Source organism: Heliangelus exortis, chromosome 1 (assembly GCF_036169615.1).
Source record: "Heliangelus exortis chromosome 1, bHelExo1.hap1, whole genome shotgun sequence".
NCBI lineage: Eukaryota > Metazoa > Chordata > Aves > Apodiformes > Trochilidae > Heliangelus > Heliangelus exortis.
The window spans coordinates 32407091-32418099 of record NC_092422.1 but is presented as its reverse complement, the minus strand read 5'-3'; the positions used below and the strand labels follow the sequence as shown (position 1 = coordinate 32418099).

Genomic DNA, 11009 nt, shown 5'->3' with positions numbered 1-11009 from the left:
CTCTCTCTTTATATTGGTCTGGAAGATTTTTCATTTTATATTCTCCCCCTGTTCTGTGTAGGAGGGGCAATGAAAGAAAAGCTGTAGGAATTTCCGGTAGGAATCTGGCATCCAGCTAAGGTCAACCTACTGCACAGATTAGGAATATGATCAGGATGTTAAGGGAATCTATGAACCTCCACCCAGGAGGTGCTCAGTGCCCTGGGGTCTCTGCTCTACTATGGACATAGTTCTTCAGATAATTATTACATTTAGAGAGCTAAAGTTTATAGAGATCCTGTTTTGGATTTGATTTGGTTTCTTTTTTTTTTTTAATCAATAGTAATAATAAAGATGAGATATAGTCATATAATTCTGGCACTTTGCTGTACCAGTTCTTAAATGTTTTCTTCAGTGAGATGATATAGGTTGTTTGACTCAGTCATTAGTAACTTCTATTATTAGTTATCAAAACTTCAAGGCTTGAAGTAATTAAAAAACTTAAATACAAAATATTTTCTTCTTGACTGCAAGAAAACAGTTATTTCAGTATAGCTAAAAGAGAATGTGACCCCACAAACCCATCCATGACTTACTGTCACATGGGATAACTTCCACTGCTAACTGCTGTTTGAGGCAGTTCACTTTGTCCATTTTTAATACTTTAGATGTACTCTTCATTTCTCTTAAGTCCACAAAAAAGGGGAAGATTATCTTCAAAACATTGCTCTGCCATTAGCTTCTGTTGTTCAAGTACAGTTCTCCATGTGTTGTCCAAGAACAATCCCAGTCCTTTAAATCTGTAATTCTCATTAACAGGTATGATCATCTGCACTAAGGGTTCAAGCAATTTAAATGTAGAAAGCTTTCAGCGTTTGATGAAAAACAGTGACATCATTATGTTAACTAAAGTGAAATTTGAAAAAAAAAAATATATATACATATCAATCAAGAAACCTGGACAATTTAAAGAAGCAGGTAGGAAAACTATCCCATGGCAAGCAGCTTTGGTTTTATGTAATTTTCAGTGGCCTGCAGAGAATAAGATTTCTGTCTTGGGTTAGTGCAGTGGCATTTTGGAAGCTGGGGGGCAACAAAGATAACTCCTGTGAGAGTCTGCTGGAAGCTTTCCCAGTTCCAGTCCTGGCCCCATCTCTGCCCAAGGTAGAGAAAGTATGGGAAGCTGGATGTGTCTCTGTGAATAACATGAATGAAAAGGAAAACAACATTGCAAAGATAAAAAAAAAAAGACATGAAGAATAGAGGAGGACGTAAGAGCAAGCAATGCCAGAGAAAATATACTGAAGTCTGTGAGGAAGGAGGGGGGATGGTGCCTGATCAGAGATTTCCCTGCAGCCAATGGTGAGATGGCAGCTGTGCCCCTGAAACCCATGGAGGCGCACGGTAGAGCAGTCCCTGAAGAAGCATACTGGGATCAGACCCTGAAGGACCATGGTAGGGTAAATGGTACATAGTCATCTGAAGTGACATAGGTGGGCAGATGTGAATGAAGCTATACCCTGTGTACGGTCACAGAGAGGGTCAGATGTGGCTCTGCAGCCGTGTAGGACACCGTGCCAGAGGAGGTGACTGCTCCCGCAGCAGCTGTGACTCTGTGTGCAGCCCGGGCTGGAGCAGTCTGTGCCTGAGGGACTGCACCTGTGGGAGGGACTCATGGCGGAGGGGTTCCTGAAGGACTCTCTGCCATGGGAGGGACCCCGCGTTGGAGCAGGGGAGGAATGTGAGGAGTCCTCGCCCTGAGGAGGAAGGAGCGGCAGAAACAGCGTGTGGGGAACTGACCCTAAACCCCCCCTGCCCCTCCCCTGTGTCCTGAGGGGGAGGCGGCAGCGAAGCGACCCGGGACTGGGGACAAGGGAGGGATGGGGGGAAGGTGGGAAGGTCTGGCCATGTTTTCTCATTCTACTTGTACATTAATTTTTTTTTTTTCTTCCCAAGTTGAGTCTGTCTGGTTTTTCCCATTAAAGTAACTGGGGAATGAAAACCTGAAAACCTACCTATCCTTGTCTTGATTAATGAGCCTTCGGGTGGATTTTCTCTACCCCACAGTGGAGTGGGGGTGAGTAAGGCCTGCTTGATACCAGCTGGGCCTAAACCATGACAGAGCCAAACAGTGCAACAGTGCCATGAACATTCATTTCTCCAATTCCGCTCACAAACCAAACAAAAACCCAGGGAAGGGGTTGAAGCACCATCCCTGAATGTGTTTTAAAATCATATAGATATGGTGCTCAGGGACATGGTTTGGCAGTGGGCTGGTAGAGCTAAGTAGGTTGAAGACCTGGGCTAGATAATCTTAAAGGTCTTTTCTAACCTGAACTTTGAATGAATGGACTTCATTTTTCCTTAAGCTGACATGAACTGCACCTCATATTAGTTAGGAAAATGTCTAAAATGCAGAGCTCAGAATTAGTGTATATTTTTATTTTTCTATGTTTTTAGAGCATTGGTATAGTTTGACATTCACAAAAAAAAAAAAAAAACAAAAAAAAACCAAAAAACAACCCCCCCCCCCCAAAAAAACCCTCAACAAAACAAACAAACAAAAAAAAAACCCAAAACAAAACAGAATTTTAGTGGAAAATGTTCATAGAAAAGTTTGGATCCTTGTAGGAAATGTGTAATTCTCAAAGAATTCAGATACTCATTGCCAATAATCTCAGTGCTGAAATGTTAAACATTTATGAAAGCTTCTCTAATATTGGGACTTCCCTCTCCTAACTGTATATTATATTATTATAATCTTACTCCTTACTGCTATTATATACTTTATAATATTATACCTCCTCCGTATCTCTATGAGTTATCTGTGATAATTTACTTTTCCTGTCTGACTAGTGAGTTTCCATCATCATAGTGAAATTTGCAGAGTTAAAAGGCACATGTTAAAAGTTAATAATGTATCCCATTGTAAAATATATCTCACCATGATGTTACAATCCAGGAATACATGTATATATATACATTGCAACTCATTAAAATAATATAATAATGATAATAATTTAATTTAAAATTTTTAAAATTATGTGCAGCTCTCTGCATTGTAGGAGTTGGACAGGATGTACAGACTGCATGATGTATTCAGTGATATTTTCAGCTTCATCTAATAAAATAATTACACAGCTAAACATTGACTTCTAGAGCCACAAATGAATTTAGAAAACTTTCTCATCTAAATCAATGGGAAGCAGGTGTCTAAAAGACTTACTATAATTTAGTATAGATAAGTATATTTTACTTATATTTGTCATCTGATGTTAACTACTGTACAATCATAATATGAAACATTGATCTAATTTTACATTTTCTACTCCTTATGATGATCTTTACTGAAGACTAATTTGCTCTAAAATTAAATTTGATTAAATGGATCTGATAATATGGGAAAATGTTTTTTTTTTGCATTGAAATAAATAGCTGACCATTTAAAAAAACAAAACCCACAATTAATTAAGAAAAAAAAAGAAAAGTGACTATTTAAAATGAATAATAAAATAAATTTTCTGAACAAAGAAGTTTGCTATAACTTCTGAAGCTTTAGGAAACCAGACTCCTGAAGGAAGGAAAAGGGGTAAGACTCATTGATTTGCAAGGTGTTGGGTTTATTTCTGAGCTATTAGAAATAGTTTTCTGTCTGTGTGTATACAGTACTGTTCAGTATTACTTCTACCTTGATGTTGATTATGAATTTTAGAGTTGTTTCTGATATAGGAAAGGCTTAGGTTTATGATCTTGCAGCAGTGCTGTTTAATACCTACTTTCAAATGCTAAGCATGACAGATTAAAATAAATAAAAAAAAAGCAAACTCCTAAACTCCTGTAAAGGTGTTTACTCTCTGTAACAAACACAAAAGCACTAAAATGTGAAGAAAATGACAACTAACTAATAACCTAAAACTTGATCTTGTTTTTCTGCCAGCACCAGTGGAATTCAAAAGATGGTCACATTCTCAAGACATATTGACTGAATAAAACACACACCTCTGATAACTGAGGAACTGGTCAAGGATTAGATCTGACAAGATGTAACTGATTTTGAAGGCTTGAAGAAGAATTTAGACCATTCTAACAACACAGAAATGCTGTCTAAGTAAATAAAATCAGTAAAATCCTGTCTTAAATGAAAGCTCACAATTGATAAAGGATACGTGCACAGGCATTATCCCAAAAGTAGTCACTTTGAGTGAATTCAAGGTACCCAAACTTTTGAGAAATATATATCAAACTGAATTTGAGTTTATCGGAGAAGCAAAAACCCTGCGATCTTGTGGTCTATTTAAACATTTTATATGGGTCTAATCAGACAATCAGACAACTTGGACTATACAATCAACAGAATTTTTTTGAGGCATAAATCGTAGAATTGTGTTAGGAGAAGTTTTATGCTTTAACAGGGCCAATTTCTATATCCTAATTGTAAAAACACCCTAAGATGACCTTTTTTGGACTGACACATTCTGAGATGCAGATTCTGTCTAGAAGGAGAAGCTTTCCCAGCAGTCCAAGGGTAATTATTTAAACACTAACAAGGAGGTTGACTCTTCTATGCTTTCCATTGCAGTTAAGTATTCAAATTTATTTTGATATTTATCTTGGGTTAGTTCAGTGGGGTTTTGGAAGCTGGGGGCCCAAAAGGGTGGCTCCTGTGAGAAGCTGCTGAAAACTCCCACAGTTCTAATTGTGGCCCCGCTTCTGGCCAAGGCAGAGAAGATATGGGAAGCTGGATGCACTTCTGCAAGTAGCATATTCTAGGGAAAAAGTAACAGAAAATAAAAAAATTAACAAAAAGACCTGCAGAGAAGAGGAGATGAGAAAGAGCAATGCCAGAGCAGATACTCAGATGTGAGAGAGGGAGAAGGTACCTGATTATTTTAGAACTTTTCTGAACTAGCATAAACTGAGTCAAATACAGCATTAAGTAGAATGATGAAGGAAAAATAAGAACCAAGATGACCCTTGACAAAAAAAAAAAGACAAAAACAAAAAACAAGAAACAACTTAAAATTAACTTTTGTTTTTCTAATCCTGGAAAAAAGGTTTTCTTCTTAATTTCTATCCTGAAGAAATACTGGACTAGGTCATCATTGGTTACAAAAATTGGTTACAAAGTCTAAAAAGGGAGGATTTTTAAAACTAACAACAAACCAACCAAACAAACCAACAAAAACAAAGAGAAAAACATCTTCTGATTTTAATTTCCTCAAAATTCAGTCTGAAGTTTTGTGAATCATGAATGATACTTTACATAGAAAGCATTTCTAATTTAACCCATAAGGAGTGAGACTGGATTAATGTAGAAAGATTTCTTGGTATAGCTTTCCTGCTTTTTTGTAAAGGTCATTTTTCTCCATTTCCTTCACAGTTTTTGTACTTTGTTTCTCAGTTTTTCTTTTTCCACCATTACTCCTCCACAGGAAGATGCCTTCCTTTCATGATAGAAAAAAATGGTTAGAGCAATCAGGATGTGGGAGATCAGGTGAAAAACAAAATAGAGTACCTATGTGGCTTAAAAATATGATTTGAATGAATCTTGACAGACATTATTTTTTATTTGGTTTTATTTAGATTCCTCTGTCATGAATTAGAACAAGATTTTTTATATCTAAAGAAAGAATGTCTTTCAGGAGCCTTCTCAGAGTCAGAACTAACAAAAATGTGTCTTGGAATCAAATATACTACTTGGAGTCTGTTTTTCAAGTAAGTTAGGAGTCTGAGCCTCAGTGAATTTACTTTGAAAGTTGAATCAGAAGTGATTAATGCTCAAATATTAACTTTGGTTAGTAATTCCCAGTGTCATGTCAGAGGAGATAGAAACTCATTTATAGCCTTTTCCAGTTACACTGTAAGGGTTAAAAAATAGGTACAGTTTGGTACCATTTTCTGTAAAAATGTTATCTATTTTGAGTTACGTCCACATCATCCTAAATAAAAAGTGGTTTTTAACTCAACAAATACAATGCAGCATTTTCCAAAGATTCAGCAATTTTCCCACTTGAGTTTTCTGAAAAAGATTATGAATTCAGAGACTATCTAGTAAAATGTTGCTTAGTTGTAAAAATAAGCTTGAGTATGCTTTGCCAAGCGTTACAACAAACTAGCTAAATCATTGACTATAACCCATAACAGAAAGATTTCTAAATGGAAGACGATATGGGCTGGAAACCTTTCCTTTACTAGAAAAAATAGCAGCAGGACAGGGACAAAGAGATAAAAGATTTCCAAGACCTGTTCTCTGTTCTGCAGATGGAGAGCATCATGTTTTTCACTTTCTAATGGCATTTCACAGCATTCCACTTGAGTTTTATTTCTGAATATTTATTTTTAAATATTTCCTAAGCATATACAATTATGACTTAAAAGTGCTCCTCTACTTTTACCTCTGATAATGTTAATGAATATGTCAATTAAAAATACTGGATTTAAAGTTTAACAACCATTGCTTATGTAAAGCATAAATGGAATGTTTGTGGTTTTATTTTCCAGATCTAACTGCCTTCTTGTGTTCATCTGGAGTGTAAAGAACAGCAATACAGACAGGTAAGAATCTTTAAATTGGCTTTTTTGTTGTTCCCAGCAGTCAAATGGTTTCCCATGGGCAACTTTCTGTTCTTGTTTCACTGAATAAAACCACTGGATCTGACAAAAATGAGTAAATGCAGGTGTACTAGTTTTCTTGTCTCTGACTCTTCTGCTTTCTATTCCTTGCTGAGATTTCAGTAGAACACTAACATCTAGTTTACAGGACAATGACATTTTAATTTTATATTTATCACTATTATTTTTGTACATAGAGATGCATACAAAATTACCCATGGGAAAAAGCAAACACTTGAAACTGGAAACTCTAAAATCACCAAATCTGATAGCCATGCTAAATTTAAACACTTTTAGCAGTCTTTCTTTTCAGTTAAACTATATATTGTGTCTAAAATTAAGCTTAATGGTTGTAGGATCTTGACCTAAACACCTAAATATACTTCAATACACCTAAGTATAGACCTGTACATGAGTTCTAACAATTTTTAATGGAATTTTAGATAAATAAGTAAATAAATGAAATAGTGTTTGCTAATACGTGTGTTGTAAAGTACTGCATGAAAATTAAAAAAAAAGAAAAAGTTCAGTTCATTTTTACCCCTGATTGTTAGATATCTACCAAGATTTGAGAAAAATCATGATGCAAACAAAATTTTATTATGCCTGGTCCCAAGGTATTCTGTAGTAAAAGAAAGGATATCAGTGTTTTTGGCAAATTAGAAGCAATTCCAATGAAAGCTCCCCTAATGTAAAAATGCTTGGGGGCCAGGGAGGCCCTCTGCACACTCTCCACCAAATGCCTCCACACCACCAACTTTCCACCAAGACAACCCTGTGATGGATTGGCAGATGCCAAATGGTATCATGTTGGTCCTCCCTGATGTCTGGCACCAGAACAGTCCTCCCCATGTGATGGCAGGTAGGGAGGGGAGCTGTAGAGGAGGCAGGAGGGGAAGCTGGACAGGTTAGCCCTCTTTGGTGTGAGACCCTATTCCTTTGTCATACAGGCCTTGACATTTTTGAAATACAAAAATTAAAACCTTGGCCAGCATAAGCCTGACCCGCTAACATGCGGGTGGGATAGAAGGTGGATTGGGAAAACTACAGGAGGGTTTTCCTCCCTTCCCTCCCTTCTCTCTCTTTCTCCTTTCTCTGTCCTTCAATGTCTTCCTTTCTTTCCCCGCCTCTCTGCAATGCTGCATTTCTTCAATTTGGTGGTTCTCTCCATTAATTTCAAGCAAAAGTATATGCAATATTTCTACTGGGTGTTTCTCAAATACCATCATTTTCATTTTCTTTCACTGCAAAAGACAAATCTGTGCTCTGCGACCAGATGAAAACAGTCTTGGGAGCCAACCTTACTTATGCAAATGGATGTATGTTATTGCAAGGATGCATATACTTTCACTTAAAACTCTCATAAGACGGTGGGTATTGTTCTACAATGGCTGCCTCCTGACCTGCAGATTCTGAGGAAGATAGTTAGTGAACCATACACTAATGAAGTTCAGAGCGCCAATTACTGACTTGTTAATTTCTCCTTCAATGATGAGAAAATGCTTCCCAGGTGGGGATTTTGCATGTTAACACATGACAAACCTAGTCATGTATTTTGTTACTGCACATTGCTTCCAGTAAAGTACTTACTCTCAAAATATTCTATTAAATTTTAAATTACCATCAAGTTAGAGCTTCTTATTTTAAAACTGCAGGATGGTTTTGTATTAAAAATATAAGAATATCTCTCTGGGGAAATGTGGATCATTCTCCTAAAGGAACTTTAATTAATTTACTTAGATTTCATATCCACACTTTTACTCTGGGAACCCTTTGACATAACTTAAAATGCAAATATTAAAAATTCCCTGTATTATGGTGGAATTACAGGCTTTTCAAAGTGTGTTACATTTCTATAACCCCAAAAGGCAAACCATACAAATAAGAATGGGAGCAGTTCTCCCTTTTGAACAGTTTTTTTTAATCCTTCTCTTTCTTCAAACACTGCAAATGTATGCTGGTTTAGAATTTCACCCTGAAGACAATTAAAACAACCTATATATTATAAACAAAGACAAATAATATAGAAATAAATAATGCCTGAATTTCCTATAGTAGTATAACATACAGAGATGGAATACTGTGTTGCTGTCCAAAAGTGTCCCAGTGATGGAAACTCAAATGTTCTTATCCTGGTTCATCCTCACTGGCCTAGTGAACATGTAGAAGTGCAAGAGGAATATGGTAAGAGAAGAATTTAATTTTGGCATAAAATAATAAGTTGGTTAGTTTTTTTGAATAACAAATCTTGATTTTCTTTTGGATACAATGAATTTCAACTGAAAAATCAAAACTTTTAAGTCTGGGGCCAACACTTCTCTTTGTAATCAATAACAAGAAATAGGCTCATCTGAAGAATGATTTATCTATCTTGTATCAAAAATCAATCCTGAAATGAGAAAGATCAACACTCAAGATAATTGTTTTCTTGTAGTGACAAAAAGGTTTATTTGGATTAGCTTTTGAAATTAGACACCTATGGATTACATACACCAGTTAAAATGATGCCCAAATGCATATATTCATGACTTCTGTATGAAAGGTACAAATGTGTCCTAAATTCACACACTGGTTCGAAATTGGTTACCTTAAACCAGAATATCAATCAATTGGATATAAAAATAAATCATAGCAACAACATTTTATGCCTAGACAGGTTTAAAAACTGGATGACCATATGTGTTCCTTTAATATGAGGGCTTTTTTTGACAACCATTCACTTTTCAGGGAGTCTGTAGCTATGTATCATTTAGAACTCACCCCTAAAAATATGTGACTGGGTACTGAACTGTGAGAGCTCCATGTGTTACCATGACTTGGCCACCCATGGAGCCTAATTCTGGTTCAAGAACAAAAGTAATATTTATACAGTGCTATTCATACAGGAGGTCTCACAGTCCTTTATAATGGGAAATACAGCAAGCAAGAAGCTGAAAAACACTCTACCAAAAGCCCCTACCAAAGTACTGGATTTCAGTCTATCTATAGCAAACAGCAGGGCCTTAGAGCCTTTTTGGATGATTGAAGACTTTGAGTATGGAGGTGCATAACAGGGAAGAAAAAATACTTTCTCTCATTTGACCTTGAAAAAACCCAAAAGATTGAACATTCCGCAGTCTGCGCTCTGCAGGGCTGAGGAGGACAATGGGGAACTAAGAATTCACAAATACTGAAGCAATATAAAGCCCACAGACAATGCATGGGAAAAGATAAATAAACTGGAAATTACTCACGCAACCATAGTGGAAACTCCAGTTCTAGAGCAACACACATAACTTTTTCTGTGTTACTAAAAAGGTTTATGATAGAAATTTATATTAATAAATTTGTTTTCAGAAACTGAATTCATTAAAAATCTAAAAAAGGACAGTAAATGACAAAGTTTCCCAATATCATTGAGTCTGGTATTTTAAACCTGTGAATGGAGAAGAAAGAAAAGGGGGGACAGGGAGGAGGTGGTAGTGCCAGGATTCTCTGGATTCTTTGAAAGTGCCAGAAAGAATTCACCTAGAATAATATGGAATAGAAGTTAAAGAGAAAAAAATATATTTAAAGTACTTTAAGATTTGTGGCATGATGAAGAAAAAAAAAATAATCCTACAAATTCACCCTGCAGTTAGGATCTGGGAAATTGGAATGATATATTTGGGCCCAAATAACATATTTATTGCATAGGTGAATCCATATTTTTTAACAAATTGAAGATTTTCAATGGTGTTGAATTCTTGGGAACAGATTTTCTGCCTTTGTCAGCCATTGCAGTGTTACCAAAGACCAGTTTGTTTTAGCCCATCAGATTAATTGAGTAGGCATCCCTAGTAGCTTTTCTGTTTCTTTAGGATAGAACATATATATTTTCAATTGTGTGATGTGATCAAATTGTTTCAGGCTGGAGATATAGTGAGACTTGTTTTGGTTATTCCCAGATGGAGTGTAATCCCCTGGGAAATCACATCCAACAGTCATAATTTAGAGAAATAAATTGTTCAAATTCATGCAAATGCAGGAACACTTTAGAGTTTTAAGTACCTGAAGATGTAATCAGCCTTTTGGTAACTGTGTTCCCAATACATAGATATTCAGAACTGTGAAGAAACTTCCCCAAATGGTTTTAGTTTTCTAGAACATGATAATCAATACATTATTTTTCTTCACAGAAAATAAACAGAAGATCCTTATCTTAAAAAAGACCGTTTATTTCATGTATTATGATGTAGATAACCCACACTGGTCTCAGATCTGCTAGACATGCCAATAGGTAAACTTATAATTGATTATTGGGTTACCAGCTGGAATTTAGGAACCAAACCAAAAAATACTTTTGAAAGCTAGCAAAGGCAGTGTAACAGTGCAAAGGTTCCCTTTATTCTTATTAATGAGTCTTCTGTATTGTTCAAGGTATTATGTCAATGCGTTAG

General features: G+C 36.0%; 1 long non-coding RNA gene across 1 annotated transcript; it reads left to right on the top strand.

Annotated features, from left to right (window-relative positions):
* Positions 1–5024: 5024 nt before the first annotated feature.
* Positions 5025–8433, top strand: LOC139791812 (uncharacterized). Its single transcript, XR_011724030.1, has 3 exons — positions 5025–5490; positions 6481–6534; positions 7845–8433. It is a non-coding gene; the product is annotated as an uncharacterized lncRNA (long non-coding RNA).
* The last annotated feature ends 2576 nt before the right edge of the window (positions 8434–11009 follow it).